The sequence below is a fragment of the Salvelinus alpinus genome, chromosome 15, assembly GCF_045679555.1.
Source record: "Salvelinus alpinus chromosome 15, SLU_Salpinus.1, whole genome shotgun sequence".
NCBI lineage: Eukaryota > Metazoa > Chordata > Actinopteri > Salmoniformes > Salmonidae > Salvelinus > Salvelinus alpinus.
In genome coordinates, this window is record NC_092100.1 from 13,501,472 (window position 1) to 13,508,422 (window position 6,951).

A 6,951-nucleotide genomic window follows, 5' to 3' on the forward strand; every position below is an offset into this window, starting at 1 on the left:
AAGTCAAGGTATTGGAGTGGCCATCACAAAGCCCTGACCTCAATCCTATCGAACATTTGTGGGCAGAACTGAAAAAGCATGTGCGAGCAAGGAGGCCTTACACACCTGACTCAGTTACACCTGCTCTGTCAGGAGGAATGGGCCAAAATTCACCCAATTTATTGTGGGAAACTTGTGGAAGGCAACCCGTAACATTTGACCCAAGTTAAACAATTTAATGGCAATGCTACCAAATACTATTTGAGTGTATGTAAACTTCTGACCAACTGATAATGTGATGAAAGAAATAAAAGCTGAAAAAAATAATTCTCTCTACTATTATTCTGACATTTCACATTCTTAAAATATAGTGGTGATCCTAACTGACCTAAGATAGGGAATTGTGAAAAACTGAGTTTAAATGTATTTGGCTAAGGTATATGTAAACTTCCAACTTCAACTGTACATTTGTATGTGTTCATCTACAAAGCCCTTTTGGGTAAACTCCCTCTTTACCTCTGTAGTCTGGTCTCCTTCACCACCAGCAGTTACCATACCCGGTCTGCTAGGTGGTTGCTACTTAAAAGTCCCCAGGACATTCACACTATTAGGCAAGACTGCCTTCTATTCTTGTGCACCAGACTCATTGAATAATCTAAATTCAGAAAAAAAAGAAATGTCCTCTCACTGTCAACTGTGTTTATTTTCAGCAAACTTAACATGTGTAAATATTTGTATGAACATAACAAGATTCAACAACCGAGACATAAACTGAACAAGACATGTGACTAACAGAAATTGAATAATGTGTCCCTGAACAAAGGGGGGGGGTCAAAATCAAAAGTAACAGTCAGTATCTGGTGTGGCCACCAGCTGCATTAAGAACTGCAGTGCATCTCCTCCTCATGGACTTCACCAGATTTGCCAGTTCTTGCTGTGAGATGTTACGCCACTTTTCCACCAAGGCACCTGCAAGTTCCCGGACATTTCTTGGGGGAATGGCCCTAGCCCTCACCCTCCGATCCAACAGGTCCCAGATGTGCTCAATGGGATTGAGATCCGGGCTCTTCGCTGGCCATGGCAGAACACTGACATTCCTGTCTTGCAGGAAATCATGCACAGAATGAGCAGTATGGCTGGTGGCATTGTCATGCTGGAGGGCCATGTCAGGATGAGCCTGCAGGAAGGGTACCACATGAGGGAGGAGAATGTCTTCCCTGTAACGCACAGCGTTGAGATTGTCAACAATGACAACAAGCTCAGTCCGATAATGTTGTGACACACCGCCCTAGACCATGACGGACCCTCCACCTCCAAATCGATCCCGCTCCAGAGTACAGGCCTCTGTGTAATGCTCATTCCTTCAACGATAAACACGAATCCGACCATCACCCCTGGTGAGACAAAACCGTGACTCGTCAGTGAAAATCACTTTTTGCCAGTCCTTTCCGGTCCAGCGACGGTGGGTTTGTGCCCATGGGCAACGTTGTTGCCGGTGATGTCTGGTGAGGACCTGCCGTACAACAGGCCTACAAACCCTCAGTCCAGCCTCTCTCAGCCTATTGCGGACAGTCTGAGCACTGATGGAGGGATTGTGCATTCCTGGTGTAACTCGGGCAGTTGATGTTGCCATCCTGTACCTGTCCCGCAGGTGTGATGTTCGGATGTACCGATCCTGTGCAGGTGTTGTTATACGTGGTCTGCCACTGCAAGGATGATCAGCTGTCTGTCCTGTAGCGCTGTCTTAGGCGTCTCACAGTACGGACATTGCAATTTATTGCCCTGGCCACATCTGCAGTCCTCATGCCTCTATGCAGCATGCCTAAGGCACGTAAACTCAGATGAGCTGGGACCCTGGGCATCTTTCTTTTGGTGTTTTTCAGAGTCAGTAGAAAGGCCTCTTTAGTGTCCTAAGTTTTCATAACTGTGACCTTAATTGCCTACCGTCTGTAAGCTGTAAATACTGTGCGGGGACAGGGGCTTGGCAGTGCTACAAGGTAAGGTGGGCTGAGTAGCAAAGGCAATGCAAAGACAGCACATGAGGAGGGAACGAGTATGAGTGGAATGATTTCTCCTGTCCATACACCACCATCACAGCAGAGCCAATCTTACTCAGCTAAGAGCAAAACCTCTCACCAGAATCATCAACTGTAGTGAGTGGCTGAGCTCTCCATTGGGTAAGCTCTATTGGATGGAGCACTAGCTGGATCAGAGATATTTTGCATTGTAAATCAAGACATTTTGCATAGTACCCCTACTGTTTAGCAATGGACAAATCAAGAGACGAAAAGCACACCAGAGGCAGCAAGGATCCAGCCACTGCCTCAGTGAGAGAGAGCCAAGAGAAGAGTAGCAAAGCAGTGAAGGTGGTACAGGGCTCCAAACAAACATAGAAATATTGTAAAAGAGAACAAAAATGTTAGACACCTTCTATAATATTGGTACATGATACATTAGAATTGTTCGCTTCGGGCTTGAAAGAGAAAGTACATAATGAATGTCTAGTGTTTCTACTGTATGTTTGGTATTCAAATAGTTACCACCAAATGGTGCGCTGATCTTTTGTGTGATCTATGTGTTGATCACAGGCGGCACTGGGGGCCCCTGTGTTACTCCACAGACTGTCCTCCTGGCCAGCTCAGAGCCAGGCTACTGCCCACACTAACCCTCAGGCATTGGGGGTCATCAGCCTGAAGTGGTCAACAGTCTGAAGGGGAATTCGGAATGTATTCAGACCCCTTCACTTTTCCCACATGGTTTTACGTTACAGCCTTGTTTGATTTATTTAAATGTTTTCCTCATCAATCTACAGTACAAACAATACCCCATAATGACAAAGCGAAAACAGATTTGTATACATTTTTTGCCAATTTATAAAAAATAAATAAAAAATACCTTATTTACATAAATATTCAGACCCTTTGCTATGTGACTTGAAATTGAGCTCAGGTGCATCCTGTTTCCATTGATCATCCTTGAGATGTTTCTGCAACTTTATTGGAGTCCACCTGTGGAAAATTCAATTGATTGGACAGGATTTGGAGAGGCACACACCTGTCTATATAAGGTCCCACAGTTGACAGTGCATGTCAGAGCAAAAACCAAGCCATGAGGTTGATAGAATTGTCCATAGAGCTCCGAGACAGGATTGTGTCGAGGTACAGATCTTGGGAAGGGTACCAAAAAATGTCTGTAGAATTGAAGGTCCCCAAGAATATAATGGACTCCATCATTCTTAAATGGAAGAAGTTTGGAACCACCAAGACTCCTCCTACAACTGGCTTCCCGGCCAAACTGAGCAATCGGGGGAGAAGGGCCTTGGTCAGGGAGGTGACCAGAATCCAACGGTCACTCTGACAGAGCTCCAGAGTTCCGTTGTGAAGATGGGAGAAACTTCCAGAAGGACAACCATCTCTGCAGCACTCCACCAATCAGACCTTTATGGTAGAGTGGCCAGACGGAAGGCACTCCTCAGTAAAAGACACATGACAAATCAAATTGATTTATATAGCCCTTCGTACATCAGCTGATATCTCAAAGTGCTGTACAGAAACCCAGCCTAAAACCCCAAACAGCAAGCAATGCAGGTGTAGAAGCACGGTGGCTAGGAAAAACTCCCTAGAAAGGCCAAAACCTAGGAAGAAACCTAGAGAGGAACCAGGCTATGAGGGGTGGCCAGTCCTCTTCTGGCTGTGCCGGGTGGAGATTATAACAGAACATGGCCAAGATGTTCAAATGTTCATAAATGACCAGCATGGTCAAATAATAATAATCACAGTGGTTGTCGAGGGTGCAGCACCTCAGGAGTAAATGTCAGTTGGCTTTTCATAGCCGATCATTAAGAGTATCTCTACTGCTCCTGCGGTCTCTAGAGAGTTGAAAACAGCAGGTCTGGGACAGGTAGCACGTCCGGTGAACAGGTCAGGGTTCCATAGCCGCAGGCAGAACAGTTGAAACTGGAGCAGCAGCACGGCCAGGTGGACTGGGGACAGCAAGGAGTCATCATGTCAGGTCGTCCTGAGGCATGGTCCTAGGGCTCAGGTCCTCCGAGAGAGAGAAAGAAAGATAGAATTAGAGAGAGCATACTTAAATTCACACAGGACACCGGATAAGACAGGAGAAGTACTCCAGATATAACAAACTGACCCTAGCCCCCCGACACATAAACTACTGCAGCATAAATACTGGAGGCTGAGACAGGAGGGGTCAGGAGACACTGTGGCCCCATCCGATGATACCCCCCGGACAGGGCCAAACAGGCAGGATATAACCCCACCCACTTTGCCAAAGCACAGCTCCCACACCACTAGAGGGATATCTTCAACCATCAACTTACCATCCTGAGACAAGGCCGAGTATAGCCCACAAAGATCTCCGCCACGGCTCAACCCAAGGGGGGGCGCCAACCCAGACAGGAAGATCACGTCAGTGACTCCTCAAGTGACGCACCCCTCCTAGGGACGGCATGAAAGAGCACCAGTAAGCCAGTGACTCAGCCACTGTAATAGGGTTAGAGGCAGAGAATCCCAGTGGAGAGAGGGTAACCGGCCAGGCAGAGACAGCAAGAGCGGTTTGTTGCTCCAGAGCCTTTCCGTTCACCTTCACATCCTGGGCCAAACTACACTCAATCATAGGACCTACTGGAGAAATAAGTCTTCAATAAAGACTTAAAGGTTGAGACCGAGTCTGCGTCTCTCACATGGGTAGGCAGACCATTCCATAAAAATGGAGATCTATAGGAGAAAGCCCTGCCTCCAGCTGTTTGCTTAGAAATTCTAGGGACAATAAGGAGGCCTGCGTCTTGTGACCGTAGCGTACGTGTAGGTATGTACGGCAGGACCAACTCGGAAAGATAGGTAGGAGCAAGCCCATGTAACGCTTTATAGGTTAACAGTAAAACCTTGAAATCAGCCCTTGCCTTAACAGGAAGCCAGTGTAGGGAGGCTAGCACTGGAGTAATATGATCAAATTTTGGGGATCTAGTCAGGATTCTAGCAGCCGTATTTAGCACTAATTGAAGTTTATTTAGTGCTTTATCCGGGTAGCCGGAAAGTAGAGCATTGCAGTAGTCTGCTTGGAGACAGCCCGCTTGGAGTTTGTTTGCCAAAAGGCACCTAAAGGACTCTCAGAGAAACAAGATTCTCTGGTCTGATGAAACCAAGATTGAACTCTTTGGTCTGAATGCCAAGCGTCACGTCTGGAGGAAACCTGGCACCGCTCATCACCTGGCCAATACCACTTCACTACGTGAAGCATGGTGGGTGTCCGTATCATGCTGTGGGGATGTTTGTCAGCAGCAGGGACTGGGAGACTAGTCAAGATTGAGAGATGAGTGGCACAAGTAGAGAGATCCTTGATGAAAACGTGCTCCAGAGTGCTCAGGACCTCAGACTGGGGCAAATGTTCCCCTTCCAACAGGACAACAACCCTAAGCACACATCCAAGACAATGCAGGAGTGGCTTCGGGACAAGTCTCTAAATGTCCTCGAGTGGCCCAGCCAGAGCCCGGACTTGAACCCGATCGATCATCTCTGGAGAGACCTGAACATTTCTAAAAACCTGTTTTTGCTTTGTCATTATGGGGTATTATGTGTAGATTGATGAGGGACATTTAAAAATAAAATGTTTTGTAATAAGGCTGTAACGTAACAAAATGTGAAAAAACATTCCGAATGCACTATAGCTTTACCTGCGCAATAAGGCCATTATACCTCGGCTGTTCTTATGCATGATGCAAAGTGCCTGGATACAGCACTTAGCCGTGCTATATTGGCCATATTGGCCATCACAAACCCCAGAGGTGCCTTACTGCTATTATAAACTAGTTGCCAACGTAATTAGAACAGTAAAAATATTTTTTGTTTATAAACCGGGCGGCTCAAACCACCCGGTTTATAAACAAAAGTAACTGTTATCACGGTTTAACAGCCCATATCTTTAACATTAGTCTAGCTGTTTAGGCTACGCCATTACCCCTCTCCCTGGGCACGTTACATTTTTTTTTTTTTTTTGTCTTTGTCTCATCTCATTTCATTCACCGATATGTACTGATGTAGAAGAAACTGGACAGGCAAAAGCAAATTCCTTGTGGACAACTGTCTTGTTGCATTTACCTACACAGTGTTTTCATATCCCTGTGTATACGAACCAGACAAGACAGATTAACCTATTTCACACTATTGAGACACCACCATGTCCTGCTTTGTAGGTCTCAGAGGGTTTGGCCCAGCCCGGCAGAGTGGTTCCCCTGTGGCCTGGTCCATCAGATGATGCAGGACTTCCTGTCGTCTCGGCTGGAAGCGATAGGCTATAGTGCCCTCTGCAGTGGTGGTCTGGTCAAGGCGATGAGCGAGGAGGTGAGGATGGTGGGTCCTGCCCGCTACAGGCTGTTGTGTACTGTGACCCTGGGGCAGCAGGGAGATGGAGGAGCGCTGGTACTGGCTAGTCTTGGATCTCGATACATACACCTGTTTCCCCACACTTACCGGAGTAGAGAGATGTTCTGTACCACCAAGCTGCTTGTTGTGTGCTGTAAAGTAGATGAAAGACCCTAATCCAATGGATGAAAGTGGTCAGACAAAAAACTAAGGCATACAGGATCTGCTTTCCAGATGGCACCCTATTCCTTACATCAGGGGTGCTCAAACTACATGGGTCCTTGTCAAAAGTAGTGCACTAAATAAGGATAAGGGTCTCATTTGGGATGCAGGCCCTGGACCAGAGGTCATCAGCACCAGTCACTTCCTGTCTGTCCAGTTTGTATGCAAGACTCCTCTTCCCTTCCTTGTCATATTTGATGTGTACTTGAATTAAAAAATACAAATTGTTAGTTTATATATTTGTTGTGTTACTGATTCTTCTTTTGAACACTTCCCCACTTTGTGACAGTCAGGGGTGGTAGTAGATGAGAGTATTTGCAAGTTCAGCGAGTGTGAGATCTATGTGTGTGGAGTGTGAGAGATTGTCTTGGTG